This window comes from Scomber scombrus, chromosome 15 (assembly GCF_963691925.1).
Source record: "Scomber scombrus chromosome 15, fScoSco1.1, whole genome shotgun sequence".
Classification (NCBI taxonomy): domain Eukaryota; kingdom Metazoa; phylum Chordata; class Actinopteri; order Scombriformes; family Scombridae; genus Scomber; species Scomber scombrus.
The window spans coordinates 21140060-21160608 of record NC_084984.1 but is presented as its reverse complement, the minus strand read 5'-3'; positions in this window follow the sequence as shown (position 1 = coordinate 21160608).

The window sequence follows — 20549 nt, the reverse complement described above, 5'->3', positions numbered from 1 at the left end:
GAGTGGTATCTGCCTTTTCATCTAACTCTCAGCTAGAAAGCAACGAAAGCGCTATTTCCAAAAATGTCTATTGGATGAAATAGTACACAAGTACAAACCACCCAAGCAGTGACTATTTGGGGAGTAAAACAGTCTCCCTGGAATTTTATTCAGACCCCCGTTCTTCTGCTGGTTCCTCCCCGGGGAAGGTTCCTGCGGTGAAAACGCAGATTATTTCTTTAACTGGAACTAAAGTGGACTAGTTAGAAGAAACAGCCACAGGCCAAAACTATGTGGTGGTGTGCAATGTCCACATATGTCTTTCCACTCTCACATTTCCCTCTCTCCTCTTTTATCAGTTTATTCTTTCATCTTTCCTCATCTTCTTCTCCATTCTCACAACTGTCTTTCTTCAATCGTCCTCTTCCTCTCCAGCTATTTACTTACATATGTCCTTAATCTTCTTCTCTGTCATTTCTCCATCCTGTCTTCTCTAACCCCGTCCCCTCCAGTTGTTTTTCATTCTTAACTCCTTGCTTCACTCCTTAATCCTCTTCTTCCCTGTTCTCTTTCACCCATCCTTCTCCTCTCCTCTCACCTTCTCTCTCCGTGCTTCCTATTCTTTTCCTCCGCATCTCCATCCTCCTCACCCTATTGTTTATCCTCTTTTACTCCTCCCTTCTCTTCTTAACTTATTTGTGTCCCATTTTCTCCTCTTTCGTTCTCTCTTCCCATCCCAATTTCTTGCTCTCATTCCTCCTTGATCTTCTTCCAATCCTCATTTTCATCCTCTTTCTCTTGTTTTACTCTTTATTTGGTTTTCCATAGCTCTTCCATAGCATTTCACCATGTCTTCTTATTTTCCGTCTGTTTTTCTCTATCCACTCTGTCCATTTTAATCCTGTCTTCTCCTGTCGAATCACTTACTGTACATCCTCCCTTCTCCACTTGTCCATCATCTTTTGGTTTTATTTTGTGTCCTCTCTCCTCTGTCTCTTCTGTACATTGATCTTTGCCCCTTCATCTCCAAGGATTTGTTCATCTTTTCTGTCCTCCCTTTTCCTCCCAATCTCTCCCCTCTCCTTTACATGTTCCCTTTTTCCCCCTGCTCGTCCCTACGTTGAATGTGCTTTTCTCTCCAAGGAGCTGAGCGTTCCCACCCTGGCATCAGTTTGTTGGTTGCCACGACAACCTCCCGAGCCAAGTTATTTATAGCAGCAGATCAGCATGACTCCTACACAATACAAGCTGTGTGCGGACGCATTTCTTTGTTGTTGTTGGGTTTTTTTTCGACAATTGAACCCAGTGTGTATGTGTGTGAACTTTCTTATCAGAGAAATAGTTAGGCATAATGAAAATCTCAGTGAAGCAATATGCATGAAAATGTGTATTGAATGAATGGATATAGATGAATATATTTGATTGGATTTCAGGCAAATTGGAATTCCTTTTAATCAATTCACTTCACAGTTTGTATTTTATGCAGTACGCATATTTTATGTTGAAAGGTTAATTATAGCTGCTATAATAAATATTTTATAGTAAAAAATATATCAAATGATTACATTTATTGTGAAAGATATTGCTCATAGTGACTCAATTTTACAGTTCTCCTCAACTCTATGTGGTAATTTAACATCTTCCACCTCATTGTTTTGGTTTTACAGCCTGACATTTTTCTGTTTTGGAAAAAAAAACCAAGACATTTCCCCCATGAGCTGGTGGAGACCAAAACCAGAGCTACAAGGAGCATATTGGACTTGTATTTGTCAGATGGACAAAAACACAACTGAAAATAAATTACAATTGTGTTCTGTGTCTGCTGGATTTTTTAAATAAGCAACTGTTTGCTAACATGTTCCCCATATCAGCTTTATAAGATCAGTTTGTTTAAATGTGAGACCATTCATATATCACTCTGCACCATGGCTGCACTATCATTTTTATTCTCCTGTTTTATCTCTCATTTTCAGTTCTCATTTTTACCTTCTCTTTTATTTACCTCTTTTAAATAGTGTCTTTTTTATGTGTCTTGTTTTTGTATCTTAATCCATTTCATGTTTTATGTAAAGCATTTTGCATAAAAATGTTTTAAATAAAACTTTGTTGTTGTAAGATACTGTTAAAATAAGCTTGTCTTGCCTTACAGCTTGTTCCTGCTTGCTCTAAGTGGCCAACATATCTTAATATCTAATGCAGGCTCAAGTTAATTTGGTTAAGATGACACTGAATGTTTCAGTGAAGTTTAGCCTAAGGTTATTTTTGTCTTGGTTTTACTTCCTTCAATGTGAAGACTTGACATGTTTGAGACCACTTAGTCTACAATTATAGTTATAATGTGACAAAAACATTGCATTAAAATAATTAAAATATATATTTATATCAAGGAAATATTGTCTGAACAGATTAATGTCACAAAGGTGCTAAAAAGTTTGGGTTTTGACCTTTTAAGGTCCACAATTTTGTATGCACAGTCATACACACTCGCTTATAATTTCAAATGTGCCAAGTAAAAATGCACATAATAACATTTCCTTACCATTGTTAGTGATACAAAGGTTTTGTCACTGCTTCTGTGGTGTATTTACTTCCCTGTTTCAGTTACATAAATGTAAAATTTCTCTTGCAACATCAGCACATCGGTAGCCTCAAACTGATTTATCCTGTGATAAAGAGTGAAAGTCTTGCACACTTGTGAGTAATTAATTGTGTAATGGGCTTCAATGAACAAAGCTAAATTAAAAGTTTTACGAGAATGAACAACTCATCTCAAAAGTGTGATCAAAATCAATCCAGTTGGTTATAACTGGTCACAAACTGGCCATCTGGCTTGTTGTATTTCTTTATTAACACAGAAGACTATAACAGCTTTGACCTCATGTGCTGCAGTTTCCTTTCTTCCTCTAAAAATGTAAAAGATGTAAATGACAGATTATGATGAATCTGGTGCATCTTAACACATGGCAGATGGGTAAAAAAAAACAAACATGGGCAGACCCCTGTAGTATCTGACTTTTTTCTGTTTAATTGTCATAGAATTTAGAAATTTTAGAACTCTAACTGCAGATAATTAACACATCATCAAAGTGATTTCCTTTTGTGCTGGTTGCTGTATTTACAGTACATTACTCTCTGTCAACACAACAGCTTTCACAGTTGAATAAAATGGAGTAAAGCCACTGTGGGTGATAGTGTACTCTGCTTTCTAAATGCATACATTACATCCAGTAGCAACAATAAAAGGGGAATCTCTGGGTAGTGCTGGAAAACAGACAGCAGCACATTTAAAGCCTCTCCATTGTCTGGTCTTTAGGCTGTGTGTATATGTCTGTGTGTGTGCTGTTCACATGTATGTGTGTGAATGGAGGTTTGGAAGTCTCTCCAGCAACATTGATTACAGCCAAGGCCAGTGCTTCACGGCCAGCCTGTTACGTTGCCATGGAAATGAGCCCACCGCTTGGGAGCCGCCGAGAAACCAAACACCCTCCGATCAATAAGCTTCTTGAATAATGGGGCCGTAGACACACATAACACACAGACACGGGCACACACACAAACACACAGGCTTGCACAGCAGTCTCAGTGCGACTCTGAAGTTTCATCAATAAGTAGATAGTTGCACAAATTCAGCCACTTATTTAAACAGAGTACAGTGTGCAAAAAGAGTCTTTTGAAACCCACTGAGACACTTCACTGAGAGCTGGAGAAAGTGAAGGAGTCGTGGCGGTTGGCAAACTGCTGAAGGGGGAGATCTGGAGTGTGACTATCATTGGACACAGTCTGAAACACTGAATACTACAGTGGGTAATGTGATGACTCGTTTTCTTTGCCACTGGATTATGTGGCAATAGTATTAAAAGGACACACCATTTACTTACTTGTCACATGAAAACACAATTGTTATTTTTTGTAATTTTTATGTAATTGACTTTTGTCAAGATTTGAAGGTTAGTGTTCATTTTAGGGAGCTAAAACAGCTTTGTAAAGGGTTTATTCATGGGAAAATAAAAAGCAGGTCTGAACAACAGAATCCACCATCACTGATTTTGTAGGTAATACTCCATTAATATTAGATGGTCATTGGCTGTTTACTATCTTAATTTTAATTGTTTAGATGTTCACGTCCAAATTGTTTGTGAACAGTGTATATGGGCATGGTAACCATTCTAAACTGGTAAAAAACCAACTGTTATGAAAACATTGTCTATCTAAATAAAGCTATGGTTCAGAGTCAGTGTACAGGCAATATTTTTTCTAGTATTTTTCTTCATTTAATTCATTTAATTAATAATAAGGACATCACATGTGAATTAACATTTCTGTAAGTGTGCCTTTGTTAGCCAACTGGCTAATTTTCAACAGCCATCTTTGGTGAGATATTCTAGAACCAATGAAGTGATTACAGACAAAAGACAACAGGATGTTATGAAGACAATAGCAACAAAATAAGCATTCTTAAGACTGGTGCACAAGCCATGCAGAGCCATAGTAAACATCAAAACATTAGTGTAATAATACAGCAACCATAATCGGTATGTAGCCATGCAAGCAAGATAAGGCAACAAAGCACAGCCAAGCAATACTGATTATACCAATTTATTTATTTTTTAAACATAAGCAAATAAAATATAATAATCATAATCTTAATCTTTTCTAAAATGTTTTTAAAAGGTGCAGTTATAGGTTAGTACACTTAGAAAAAAACCATGCACAGTTGTAAGAAACTAAAATAGAAGATCACAACACATTGTTCATAAATTCCAACAGCCATGATGTGTGTGTAAATACTCCTCTTTCTCAGTAATTGTTTCTACCCGCCTGCCTTCACATCCTTATTCCCATTGCAATATTTTTCTTTTCTCTATGTTGCCCTTTCCGCACCATCAAACAATGTTTGCTTACTTTTCATGCATGTGAAATATTAATTACATTTTTCAGTCAATGTGCTCATTTCACAAGATTTTGTGAGACCAGCCAATATCATATAAAAGTGAGTCACCACTGAGGAGTGGGTAGATGAGCTACTGAAGCAGAGGTTTTCAAAGTGGGAGGTGGGCCTCCCGACAGGGGCTCCAAAAAGTTTCAGGTGAGGCTCAGTGAAAGGAGGTGAAAGAATATTACATTAGTCATCAAAAGGAGATTGTGTAGATTTGCTTAAAGAGATAGTTCAGAGATACAGTAGTTTGGGGGAATTTTAGTGTTTTCCGCCACTTTCGTACAGTCAGAAACTAATAAATGCCTTCAGACAGACCTTTTTTATTTATTTTGTATAATCTGATGGATATCAAACAGCAATATCAGGGTATGTTGGCTCAATATTTGAGGGTCTATGGGATCGAATAACATAATCATGATCCCACAGGCAGGAATTGAGCTTTGTTTGAGGGGATGTCAACAGGCTCAGACTTTGAAAACCTCTTATCTAAACTCTAGATTAGTCCTATAAATATTTAGACTGAGCTCTTAATAGACTTTGGTATATCATTATTCATAAATAGATTTGGTTAATAATAAAACATAATCTTGCTATTGTATGCCCCTTCCATCATCTCCACACCATTACTCTACATGCTTTGCTCTACTCTCATATCATACTGGTGAAACACTACACGGTATTGTTAGGTCTGTGTCAAGCTTTTCTGGCAGCTGGAGAGAATAATGCCAGGCGTACACTGTATGAGCTGACAAGCTATGTGATATTGTGACAAATGATATTCCTCTCTCTCTCTCTGTGTAGTGCCCCAGGGCAAGCATAGTAAGGATCTACAACACAGGCCTGATAATCAAATGACTCCTGCATATACTGCTCAGTTTAATATTGGACTCCTTTTGTTTTGCTTGTGTCAGATGAAATAATTTAAGGAGAGACTTAAGGAAAAATGCAGATAGCAATACAGTTATATTCACCAATGAGTAAATGGTTCAATGTGAAGAAAAAAGTATATTTACTAGTATCTCTATTTTGTGCTATCGATTAGAATTTCCTGATAATGCATTAAATCTAGTAATACACAGAGTACACAGGAGGGGGTATCATATGAGCAAATTATTAACACCCATTTAGCACTGATCAGATAAAAACTCACTTACACTTTCTTTCATTTTAACTTTCTGTGAACCCACACATCTTACCAAGTTATCTAAAAAGTACCAGTAAATCTAAAAAATATAAGACAGAGGAAGCAAGCTCTGCAGTAACAAATCTGCTTCATATCAGCAGGCCCAAAGGACACATTCACCTTTTTTCCAGTCTGTCTTAAAGCAACACTCATATACCCATGTGCACACTGAAACAATTTGTGCTTTGCTGTAATTCTTCCTCTTGTCTAAACTGGTGCTGAGGAAATCTGCTCCTCGTGCAATGTAAAGATGCAGTGTCAGAGATGATAGACAAAAGCTTCACTGCTTTAAAATATATTTCGAAGTTCATCCAAAAGTAATGTGAGGTTTCTGTAATCGCAATTTGTCAAATCAAGTGGGTATTTTTCCCAAGGTACAGTCTTTTTTGTACAAAATGTACTCTGTAATTTGTTCAAACAGCATAATAACTTCTTTGCACAAGATTTAAAAAAAATATCACTTTTTTGGGACTCCAGGGTCTCTGTAATAAGAATCAAATTTGGTGAAATTCTCAAAAATATGTCTCTCTCAGGCACAGTTCTGTTCTTCAACACTGTTCTTTATGTTAAATGATCATTCTGCCTTCACCATGTCATAATAGAGAGAAACCATTCTTTACGAGAGGAGGAGACAGTTTTCCACCATGGCTTACTACCCTGATGTTTGAAGAGTTGAGATGCATTGAAATGTTTTCACTCTGCATCTGCCCCCATACTGACTTTGTGTACGTGTGGCTCAACTGTTTGTTTGAATGACTCTCATCTGACCTCTCTCTTTTCAACAAGCCCTTTTAACCCCCACCCCAAGACTGCAGCTGACTGGATGAGTTCTTGCCTTGACCTTTTAAAAGGACCGTAGAGCAGAAAAACCAGAGAAGTCAGCTGTTTTTTTAAAGATGCTGGAAGTCTTTTCGTCTCAATAAACCATGCTCGGTTTAAAAGAAGATCCCTTAATTCTCTTTTTTTTACAAAGTCTTTGAGAATACCAGCTTAACCGTTTTGACCTTCATGCTTCACACTTGCAGCCATGGCAGCTATCATTCATATTCTTGAGTGTCTCATAGCTGTTGGTAATTCAAAGGATTTGTGAAAGCTTGTGTAAGCTTTATCTCATTGAATTCTTTGGGATAATGACCAACTGCATATCATCCAGAGAGAGGACATGTCCTATAAATAACCCTACAGGAACAACACCTTCATTTCTATGAGTAAATAGTTTCTGCTGACAGTGCCATCAAAATATTTGTAAACACATACAAATGTATGAATATCTTTCCCACTAAATATATTCCAGTGGGAGGATCTTGGGAATCAGAGCTCACCAAAAAAAAAAAATTCCCTGATGAAACACAGACATTAATAGAGTGAATTTGGCTTTCTGCACTATAGATGTTTCATATTGCTCACTCTCTTGGAGCATCTCAACAGTGCTGACATGAAAAACATTACTGTAGACAGAAGTGAAAAGAAGCCAAAGAGTCAGAGGCAGAATTACTAGAGTAAGGGTTGTTGGCTCATGTCAAAAAAATCCCAATTTTATCAGATTTTTTAAAGTGTTAAATCATAAATATAAGTCTAATATAGAAGACTAGTCTCAGTCGAGCAGTTTGTTTCACATGGTTCTATTTTTTGAAGGGTTTCAGTCCCACTGAGATGATTTGAGTTTTGTGATGTTAGGGCAGATGTCTGCTTAGTCAGTTAAAGTGACAACTGGGAGGCTTGAGGCCTGTGGAGTTTACCGAAAGTCAATGCTCTCTTGTGTCTAACCTGCTTCACATTCACATATGGCGCTTTTCCACTATACAGTTCTAGTACTACTCGGCTCGACTCGACTCGGTACGGTTCCAGGAACGACCTTTTCCATTACAAAAAAGTACATACTCAACGTGGGCAGGTTCGTCATAGCACGGCTCCGCGAAACTGCCATGACTTTGTTTTATACGCGACACAAAACACATAAACAGTGGAGGACATTGAGGCGATGGTGTACTTCCTGCTGTATGTGGCTTTTTGTCACACACAAAACAAGAAAATTGAGCCATATGGCTGTAACGCTGTTGCCGGTATTTAAAAATGCTGGGTTTGATTGATGTGTGGGACGGCTCATGACTCTTCCAGTGACAACTCTTCTGACCAATCAGTGGCCGGCAGTCTGTTGACGTCACATTTAGTATCGGCTCGGCTCGCTTGGAACCTCACCAGAGCAGGTACTAAAAAAGTACCAGGTACCAGGTACTATCCCTAGTGGAAACGCCAAAAAAACAGAGTCGAGTCGAGTCGAGTCGTGCTGGAACTGTGTAGTGGAAAAGCGGCAATAGTTACACACAAGCACACCTCAGCACTGACCCGGACAACCACCGTCTTCTGTTGATAGTAGACTGACTACACAAACCTCTAAGCCATTACATGTAGGGCTCAAGAGTACATTAGCTGTTATTTAAAAGTTGTAAATTGTGCTACTCTTTCCCATTCACCTGCGATAATCTGCAATATCAGCAACCCTATCATCACAAGCTTGATTGTCTTCTTTTAGGCTTCCACTGCTCCCATTTAGATCCAGTGTAATGTTCCAAATGTGGAACCAAACGCATCCATCACATCGTCAGAACTGCACTGATGTTAATTATAACTTGTGCTGACAGCATATTTCTTGATTTTACAGTCATTTCAGTTTTTCTGCTCAGTTTGGTTAATGTGATTGAAGGCCACAGATGAGAAACGAGGGGAGCAGTGAAAAAAAACTTGGCTGAAAAAGCAGAGGATTGGAAGAGGGGGAGCCTGAGTGCAGGGTGTAATGTAGCGTGCTCACTGAATCTAGATCACTGAACACACCAGTGTTTCTTCAGTAATCTCTTGTAGCAGAGATGGGCACCCTGGTCTCACTTCAACATGCCTGTCCCAGATTTGGCAGCAGTAAAATCATAGTGCTAATGTTACAACTAGCTGGGTCACAGAGGTGGGACTGTAGATTTAGGCTTTCCTTCGAGACAAGATATGTTATGCAATAAGGTCGAGCAACAACTGAATGAAGATGATGAAGGAGACAGACATGACACTTGGTTAGTTTTACAGTGAATAGACCTTAAATCCTCATGTGGGTGTGCAATATAAGAGCGTGTGGTACAATGAAAATTAATCCTAGTGTGTTACCCATTTGTATTGTGGTTTGATTTGGCATCTGAAAAAGGTTTATGTAATTATAGCATAGAGCCGTCTATGTGTTGTTTAGGTCCCATTCATTGTCAGTGTTCCTGGGTCAAATCCACCTACTTTTATTAGCAGTGCCACAAAAAAACAGCATGAGGAGGTTGATATTGACATACCCAAGGATCTATGAAGTCTAGATTTGGGTTTGGCACAAATTTTTTTCCAGAATGCAGCCAGAAGATTGATATTTTGCCCACTTGGTGTGAAAACTGGGCAGAGTGAGAAAGTGGACCAACTGATTCAGCATGGGTACCAACACAGAGGGCCCCAGCAAAAAAACACAAGTGGAGTTGCTTGGCAAAAAAGTTGAACTAGGTTAAACTTTTACTGGACCACAACGCAACGTCATCTGGCCAGACACTGTGGTGGACAATCAAATACATGCAAACCCATATTCCTGGTACTTTGCAACAGGAACACCACATTTCTACTGTTTACATCATAGTCACAAAATATAATGTAAAGTAATGGCTTTTGTTGTTTTAAAGTCGGGCAGTTTTCAGTCTGAACACCCTCTAATTGTGACACACCTGTCAATAAAGTAAAGACAGCCAAAAACCTACATAGCCTACTAGTTCTTAAAATGTTGAAAATTCTCATTAAAACACCAGAAAAGGTTATATTAAGTTTAAATGCCTACTTAAAAATAAATAAACTGCATCTAAAAGGCAATTGTTTTTTCTTGATTCATTTTCTTGAATAACAATACAGTCGTTCATGACTTTTCCATGGGATCACCGTGTAGTGGTCATCAGAAGAACTGCACTTGGAGAGATTTCTACATTAGCTTAAAGTTTACAGTTACTGCCATGATAATTGGACAAAATATCTTAGAATCATAAATCACAGCGCGCAGGCGATCGAGTGGTTAGAGCGCATGCCACGTACGCAGTGGACCCCGGTTCGAATCCCGGCCGGCGGACCTGTACTGCATGTCTCCTCTCTCTCCCATGTTTCCTGTCTGGCAACTATCAAATAAAGGTGTCTATGCCTGAAAAAAAAGAACCATAAATAATGAAAACACATTTAAAAAATCAATCTATTTAGATCTAAATTATGATTGTTTTGCTTGTCATCCATACACCTCATTGTAGTTGTTTTTTTAAAGTACCAGTCTGTAAAATTTAGGGAAGAATTGAATATAATATTCATAGGTATATTTTCATTCACCTGAAAATGAGAACTGTTGTGTTTTCATTTCCTTAGAATTAATCCTTTATATTTACATAGGGAGCGGGTCCTCTTACAGTGAGCCTTTCATGTTGCACCGCCATGTTTGTACAGTAGCCCAGAACAGACAAACCAAACAGTGACTCTAGAGAGAGGGCCTTTTACATTTTTTTGTGAATTTTGTGGCCACTGTAGGTTCTCCTACATGCTTGGGTATTCAGTTGATTGCAATTTACATCCTCACAGCCAGATGCCACTAAATCCTACACACTGCAACTTAACCCTGAGTATGTATGAGTGTATGATCACACTAGAAATAAACTTTAAGGTTTATTATGTTTTAATTTTTGGAAAATGTAACAATATGTAGACCTATATGTTTTATTATTGTAAAATATATTTATCTATTAAGTGGTGATTTTTTTGCAACTAGTGATCTAAATCTTGAGTAAAATCATAATAATTAATTTATTCAGTTTAAAATTGTAACAATATGAATCTTCAGAATAAGCAGCTACCACAACTCAGCAAACCATTCACCCTTCCTCTACTATGAATGTGTGAATCTCCATATGAAGCGAGGCAGAAAGGAAACCACCAGGGACAAGGAAAGGTAAAAACACTGTGGCGTGTTACTACAGGATCTGGGGGTCTACAGGTTAGACTGGCTGGGCATATGAGGGCCAGACAACCGACTTGCTTGTAACACTAGGTCCCTACACAGAATTATGTACGCTCCACAGGGCCCGAGTAGGCTACGCGTCTTGTCCCCGCCCCCCGACAAAGCACAGCATCTACCCTCATGCGCTCACACGCTGCGTGATCTCCATCACAAGCCGAGAGCGAGAGGCGGCTCTGCTGAACCGATGGAGTAGTAGTACTAGTAGTAGTGGGAGTGCTCACGGGTTCCTTTCGCCGTTTTCTCCTCCTTTTCTTTAATGGATTCGCCTTTTCTCTGGAATACTGCTTCATCCCAGCGCGGTAAGTGTGCATGGTGCCTGCAGATGCTGTGGGGGAGAAATAAGAGGAAACGGGACTGTGTAGCTATTGTCTGTTGCTGAGGCAAGTTCGGACCTTAATCAAGTCAAGAGTCTCGTTGGATAAAACGAATCAAAGCGCGTAATGGAGACGGTTTTGTGAATGGAACCGATTTCACCGCCGATTCAGGGAGGATGTGTGGAGGATTGTGTTTTAATTCTTTTTTTTTTAAATAATCTTAATCGTTATTTTAGACAGACACCTGTCTCTGCCAGCAACAGTGACCTCCCTCCAGCGCTCATTTACGCCCCTATAATCATGATTTTCGTAGATAATATCTGCCTCACTGCTGTGCATCCCTTACTGAGAGCAGTAAACGAAGATTTGTTGAAATGTGTCGCCTCCGTTGCCGAGCAAATGTGTCTTCAGTCCAGCCAAAAAAAAAGAAAAGAAAGGAAAAAAATTTGGCCAATCTCCCCGCCCCCCCAACATCACAGGCTGGCTATTCCTCTCCTCAACCAGCCCCCCTTAGACATGCACGGCACAGTGGATGCCTTTCCTTTCAGATCACTGAAGGACTGAAAATCCCATGCTTATTAAGATGCCTTGATGAGCTGTATAGGGTAACCTTGAAATTAATTCTGTGCAGCATGTGTCATCATCCTCCTCTGATTGCTTCTCCTATCATCATATTCAGGAAATGGATGTGCAGCCTTGGCCTGCTTGGATTTAACAACTCAATAGAACATCTCCTGTTATTGTGAGAATGTAATTGTATTACTGATGTGGAGCTGGACTTCCTTAAAACGCACATGTGGTAAATATATCGCTTTTGGTCCTCTATGCTCTCATCATACAGTATAGGGCCAGAATGCATAGGGAATACACTGTATTTTACTGTTGGCTTCAGTTTATATGTAGGGTTGTAAATGGGAAAGTGCAACAAAATGCATCAAAGAGAAGCATTGCAGATGAATAGCCCAGCAGACCAGTGACTGGCTTACTAGTTTCAGCAGAAGTCAAAGTTCTCCATGTCTGCTGCACAGGTTGAACCACTTGCACGCTAATTAATCAGAGGATATTATTATTTCCTGTCTGCTTACATTTCCAGAGACTGAAAATATCACATTTTCCTTCTAATACTGCCTATCTGATTTTGACCTCCCTTGGCTGGGCTCTGAAAAATAATCCACCCATCACCCAACAACATTTGTATAGGCTTTTGCAGGAGTAACCCATGCATTTCTGCATTTTGCTCTCTGTGTCTTTGTATTTCACAGGTGTACCCATACTCTATATCCCTGTAGTATAGCCGCCAAATGGTATTATTCAGCAGACAGATGGCAGGTGGCTGGGCATCAGGTGAGCTTTTACTTGGCTGTCAGCAGGGCCTAGTGAATGCAAGACACCTCTTGGCATATATCCACCATGCCGATCTATATAAACGCTCAGGTGTGTGTGTGTGTGTGTGTGTGTATGTTGTGGGTTTGAGCATGCAAACACACATGTTGCGTGCAACTGCTCATTTGCTCCAGTGAATGCACAGACACACAAAGGTCCATACAGAGGGCCTTTCCCTTTTCCTTGGACCAATCAGAAAATAAGACAGACTGAGGTCACAGTGACATCATCGTGTCAGGTAATAATGCAATGTAGTGATTGTTTGCCTGTGACATCTTCAGTAGCATCACTTCTTTAACATTGACAAAGCAACACAAATTGGTAAAAATGCATCGTCATCCTCGTCACTTTAAGTTTCTTTTTCGTCATCATAGCTACATCACAAACATTACCATTAGCATCAACTCGTCAAATTTATCAATGAAATAATCTGTGTTGATATAGAGCAATTATTCTTAGTTTTAGTTGAATTGACCAAAAATATTTTATATCCGTCACAGTTTTAATTAAAATTGTGGTAAAACATTTTGTAGGACTGCTCACCAGAGTTTCTATGGTTACGCACACATTTTTGATTACCAGCTCATCATTCATGTTAGTTTTGAATTTCTTATTGTTTTGTTTTGGTCGCAATTAACTATTTTCAGTTTTTGTACCTGCCATGTGGTTAATGCTCTGTCACATCTGTGTCATTATGTATTTCAAGGACAGACTGCAGCCTTGCAAGCCCAGCTTTTAGAATAAAACTGCACCTGTCTTATCATCTTAAATCTCCAAAGTGAAGGACAATGAGAGGGTTGCCTGCAGCTGAGCAGAGCATCCCGTGAGATGTTGTAGGTTTTTGTCAAAATGAAATTCATCTTTAGTGTAAGATTACTTCTGAGCGATGCCGAGGTTTCGTGAGTGATGAATCAAAAACATAGGAATCTTTTCTCTGTCTTGTCCCTTTCATCAAGTTATGTCAGTTTCTTGCTATTTAGAATGAATTGTCTCAGTTGTTTCTTGCTGCAGTTTGTAGGTACAATCATGCAAAGCTGTTATAGTTCACTTAACATGTCTAAAAAATCTCAGCAGCAAGGTGCTTCTCTGCTAAGCACATGTTGTTAAAAACACACCAGATGGACAAATGGTAGTGAGACTGCAGGAAGGAATGACCTCTGAACTCACGTCTGATATCTAATGCATCTTCTATTCCCACACTAGAGGCTGGCTATTGATCACATGCACACACATACATATATACTCAGACTGCCACAGGCACACAAACCCTTTCCATGGTCCATTCGTAGCAGGTATTTGATTACTACTAGATGTGGGGGCAGTGTTATTAGTGCAGTGGGGGTGTCCTGATTGGGCAATAGATCTGTCAGTATGATGTCCCAAGGGAAGGATTGGCCGTAAAGTGAGATAAGGCCTGTCTCTGGAGATTGAGTGGGCCCTCCTTTCATCTATGAAGGCTGATACATAAACAGGGTTCCCACCCCCCAGAAATGTTGTTAGACCTGGTGGAAAGTATCTTTATTGACAGGGGCCCGGCGAGGGCCAGAGACAGACTGAGAGATGGGGCCTATCATTTTCTGTGATAACAGAATCGTGGAAATGAGGAAAAGCTATAAAAAAGATTCCATAGGGCCGTACATAAGGTCAGTGGTAAAATATGACTGGAAATTTTGAAAAAAATTATTCAACGCATTAAAAAAAAAAGGGAAAAAAAGTTTTATTATAATATAGTATTTTCAACAACAACAAAAGAAATTAAATTAAATCAAAATGAATAATATCAAAGTTTTTGCACTCTAAATAAACTCAAAAGTCCTGATAGGCTACTGATTCTTACAACTTTGGATTTCCAGATATATTTAAGTCAAAATAAGACTTAAATAATACTTGCTATAAGCTTTGCACTAGCCTCTCACTCCAGACAAACACTTGTCTCCTAGCAGGAAAAAGAACAACCCCCTAACGCCCAACTCTCAGCCAATTACAGGTGCACTGTCTCCTGCGGATCACTGTTACAGGTAGCTGACATGACAGACAGGCTTCACAGCATCTAAGCTGACAACAACATGTTCACTGACACTGTGGAAATATCAGCACTTCAACTTCAACAGTCCTGTCTGAGCTGAACTAATGTTTCTCACAGTAATACTCATAACAGTTAAACACTAACATGAACACAGTTTGTTACAATAAATTAAAATAAATGATATCAGTGTTTATATAGCTGGTTAAAAAGCTATGAGACAGCTTTACTGCTCTGTAGAATAAACTGCAGCTCATTTGTGTCACTACAACCAGCGAAATGTATCTACAGACAATTCAGGAACTCTCCTTGCTCAAAGGACTGCATTTTTAAAAAATGTTATCGCAAAATGGGTATCATAATATTCATGTATAGCTACATTTACAGCTTATACTGCACACACAGCTCTGCTTTGATAGCAGCTACACTGCAGCCACTCACTCCGCTAGTTTACCGTTAGCCGTTATCCGTTAGCCGGCACCATAGAGCTAAAACACAAGTGGTGCCTCAAATTGTCAAGACTTCTCTACAACACAGCTGCTAACAAAGCTTTCTGTCCTTAACTCGCAAGCTACAGTCAGTAGCTTTCCAACCATTAGGCTGTGTTTCTAACTGAGCCGCCCCACTCTAACTGTAGCTTAAAACATCTTAAAAATACATTAAATAAAAACGTTGGCTGCCAGGCTCTCAATACACAGGCAGAAACCCTGCCTACAAGTGATACAGAGTTGGCGAGGAATAGGAAGAATGATAACACCGGCGGCACTTCATGAATATTGTTGCTTGGTTTGCCAGAAGCCAGACAATAGCATGGCGGCTAATGTGGCTAATCAAGTATATTTACAAGGATGCTTGATTAATTTGAGGGGAAAGCGGTATGTTGTTGGCTCAAATGGGTGTTTTTACAGCCTGCCAGGATGCGGCGCAAGCTTCTTAGCCTAGACTCATGTATATAATTAGTCAGAATGTGAATGGAAGCTAATCGAGAAATACTTCAGTTTGCAGCCAAATATCCCTGCTCGCTGACAGTACCTAGTTGTGCTGGTTTTATCCTTAATGACTGACCACATTGGAGAAAGCATAATTTTTAAAAAATTTGTTTGGGTAAACATTGAAAAAACAAGTTTAAATTCACTAAATTTGTAACATAAGGGTAAGATGATGTGTTTAATTGTTCATCAGTAGTTTCCAAAATTACTCTGGTTATGTTGAATGAATCGATACGTTGTCCTACCTCTCCAGCAGGTGTTGCAGAATCTTGATTTTAGGTATAAATTTGGATTAAAATCTTTGGACATTAAACACATTATATTAGCCAAACCCACTCAGGGTACATCTACACTAAAAGCGCATCACAAACTCTCCATCCATATGAAAAAACACAAAGTTTTCACTATTTCATAATCGCTCACTTGTCTGACATCAGAAACAGGAAGATATGTAATATGTAAGCATTAAATTGAGTATGGGTGACTGCAGCGGGCAGCAGGGGACTGAAAGGAGGATTTAATGGGCTGCCACGACCTGACAGTGTAACCTGTTGTCTGTAGCGGTCTGTAGCTGTCCAGTCACAGTCTCCTCTTGCTGTGTGGCAGCACGAAGACACCTTTCTTTTATCTCAAGCTCTCCCTCTCTCTGTTCACTTATTTTAAATTTCGATATAGCTGATCACACAGCTGTTGGCGTCTCCTGTTCTTCTGTTGATTTTGTCAGACAGATGGTGGCTGTGATGCAGTTTTGTTGTTTGCTAACTGAAAAGAGGAAGAGATGGAAGATGAGATTTGACTGTTTTTGTCCTCTTCAGGTGTGTCTCTGCGGACAGATGTCTCTTAAATTGCTGTTTGGAAGTGCTAGTGTGGACCCAAGTTGTTTTCAAATGACCTTTTTATGAGAAGAGGAAAAGGAGAAAGGGAAAGAGTCAAAAATTAGGATTTGAAAAAGGCGAAATCAAACAAAAATAAAACGAAAGAAGAAAAGGAAAGGAAAAATAAATGAAAGTGAATAAATACATCCAAAATTCTGACCTGACCCACCTGAGATGCACTATGGCACCTCTTTGGCCTTAGAGTCAAACCAGAGATGCCCTCCAAAAGCATTGTAGCTGTTATTTTTCTTTTCTTCCTTTGGTTAATACTGTCTCCCTTATTTTTGCTGCCTCTCCCTCTGTCTTTCACACAAAAAACCCACCCACCCACCCACACACACCCACACACACCCACACCTACCTACACACATGCACACTACAATAAGAAAATCCAAGCCAAAAATCATCTTTTTGTTGTTTGTTATATAGTTGTTGTTCTTATTATTATTGCTGCATATTTGCCTTTCTTTTACAGTTCGCCCTCTTGTCTTGTTTCTTATGTGTCTTCATAATGTCTTCAGAAATTAGATTACAAAAAGTGTAGATGTAGTCTCAGCTATTCAGGGCACATTGTAGGTGATCACACTGATAAACAGCAGCAGTGACTGTGGAGTCATTTGTCTTTTTATGTGTTGAAAAAGTATGCATCCAGACATTGTGACTTGTCATAGTAGGACAAAGACAGGTGTTACTAACATCTGGCTCTGTTCTATTCACGTGTCCCTGCACATAATAAGAGCCTTGAAACTGAAGCAGCACAATGGAATACAGCCATAGTTAATGTTAGTAATGTCTGTCTGAAACAATGCCCAAATGTCTCCTGAGGAAAAAAAAAATTCCAACACCATAAAAACTTAATAGATTCCTAATTTTTGAGTAATATGAATGTTTTTTTTTTTATACAAAGCTCTTGTGTTGATTTAGCAAAGCAAGCCAAACCTGTCAACAAATGCTAAATTCTGAAGCTGTACAATGTAGAATTGGCAGTGTTACGATTTAAATCGGTAAATATCTGTCTACAGAATAAGTTAACAAGACGAGAAGCTGTTTGGCAGGCACTCACAATTTAATTACTCTGTGCTACAGAAACATTTCATCCAGCTCAACATGTAACAGGCTGGAAACACAAACCCAAAGCAATGACAACAAACTTGATGTCTTAATAAGATCATCTTTTCAGCGTCATCACAGTGTTAGTTTTTGTGCAGTTTTGATAAAAAATACCTAATAGAACAGTGAAAAGGACGGGGTCTTGATCATTAATAATTATGCAAATGTAAAGTACAGTCACAGACTTTACTGCTGTTTTAGCTTCTTTAAAACTTTTTGGAATGTATGTGTGGATTTAATGATTGCAGGGATGTTAAGAAGCTAGAGTGAATAATGAGTGATCTCAAACGTACAAGATTTCTTTATCTCCTGCTGGGTCAGGAAGACGGTGCTGCGGTGGTTCTGATGGTAGACATTGGGCTGAAACAGCTGAACACACTCAAGAGATCAAGAGCTTGTTTGATCTAAATTTAGATGGAAATGTGGAGATGTTACAAGGCAGCATAAGGAAAAAAAAAAAAAGTTGCACAGCGTCATTCAGCATTCTGCACACGGAGGCGAACATGCGCACGGATACGGAGGCCTCGGAGCGCTCATGGAAATGCATTTTCCCAACTTAAAAATTTACATTCATACATATGCAAATTGACTCGAAGCGTTTACAGTTGTTTACTAATGACATTTGTTGGGATGCAGAGCAACAGCCACCATTCCCCACTGGATTAATTCACTGCATATACTCAACCACAACTGTTGATTTTGAATAGAGGGATACATCAATTTTAATTTATAGCAGTAGGAATACAATATTGTAGAATCTAAATTAAGCTCCCCTATGATAAATCAATAATTCAATAAAAGTAGATTGTGTAAAGAAGGAATCTCAAACCAAAACTAAACATATAAGCTTTGACCTCATTAAGATGTCACCACTATGGTTTTTTTTATCAGTGCCCAAGTTAAGTAGTAGAATTTTTAGTGATAATGAGGCAGGTGTTAATGCAATACAACTGTGCTTTTGTACAGTTTAGAAATGAGCAGACTGAGATATGACACTGAAGATGAAATGAACAAGTCTCTGGCAATGAACTGTAGTGTGTGTTTCAGATGAATACCACTTTGCTTAATCAGGAAAGAGACACAAGGGGTGAAATTCAGGCCAGCAGCAGATCTGAATCCTCAAGTGTTCGAAGACTTTCGAGACTGTGTGAGTGAGAGTGTTTGCTGGTTAACAGCATCTGAAGAAAGTGACTTAATATCTCGTCAGCTCTCCCCGCTCTTCTACACGTCTGTCGCCTCTTTCCCTCATAAAGTCTCTCTTGGGAATTTCTTTTTTGAGATGTTTTGATTATTTTCTAAAAAGGAATTCCTTTTCCTTTTATTATCCTTTTTACTCCTTTGGTCTCAGTTTGATTATGTGTCTCATTTTAGCTTAGTTGCCTCTGATATTCATGCAGTATGTCCTCTGTATGTCTGTCAGAGACAAAAAACTGATTCCTGTAGCGATAGTTCTTGCCATCAAGTGTTGTTAATTCTCAAATGATTTTGTATCAGGGACTGAATTGATTACTAACTACCATCATCTTTATCTGAAGAAACAAGCAGGACTCCAGTTTAAATCATTATGTTTGTTTTTTTGTTTGTGTATAAAGGGTCTCTGGAGAGCTTTGACCCTCAAACAGTGCATGCTGGGAAGGCTGCTAATTATGTTTCTATAGAAACTTCATTTGATGAGTTCAGTGAACACTCAGCAGTACAGTTATTGCAACTCAGATTAACACATTTACTCTTTAAACAAGTCCTGGAAACTAGAAAAAACTGATATCTTTACATCAAGTTAATGATAAAACATTCGTGAGTATTAGCACTAAATGTCAGTATTATGTTTTACAGTGCATTTGATACATTGTGTAAAAGGAAAGCAATTATAAATGATCGTTATACAACCTTGTGTAGTACTTTTCTAATCCCCAGTAAAGGACTCTTCTTGAGATGCAATACACTTGTTCAAGCACTTCTTCTATTCCTGTTGTCATCTTTTGTCCACTTGTCTATAGAGCCTCCTGGGATTCTTCCTGGATTTTTCCCATGGTGGTAAATCTTCCACCAAACGGTACATCTTGTCTTTAGGTATATGTTATATGATCAATGGCTTCCAGGAATTTTTGTGTCCCTCATTATATAGCCAGTTTTGTTGAGTATTCAGTATATTGTAAGACTGTGTGCATTGTAGTTTTACTCAGCATCATGTCCTCAATGGGTTTAGGACCAAGTAAAGAACCAATCTTGGTTCTGCATCAAAAGTTGCAGCCCCACAAAGCTGCATCACATATTTCTACATGTAAAAAGCAGCATGTGAAGTGATTTCTGTCAGATGAGTTTGGGCAGCTCGCAGTGAGATTTTTTAGTAATCTCACTCATTAAAAAGACATGATCCCTAACTGGCTTCCCACACCTGAACATTGACCGTTGTGTGTGTTAGATTGCATGAGCGACCTGAGGGTTTGAACTGGGCTTCAGTGGTAGTGACTGGGTGCTTTGCTGCAGCACCATCTGTGTACCACAGAAGTGAATTTATGAGATTTGATTGCCAATAAAACTTTAATATGTTAATTAAATTAGATTTTCTGTATAGTTATAACGTTTGTTAACAGTAGCTCTGACACTTTTATTATCCAATCTATTTTATTGGAAATGGGAAAAAATTAATTCCTGCTTATTATATACAGTACATAGTCATCAGTATTACATATATTCA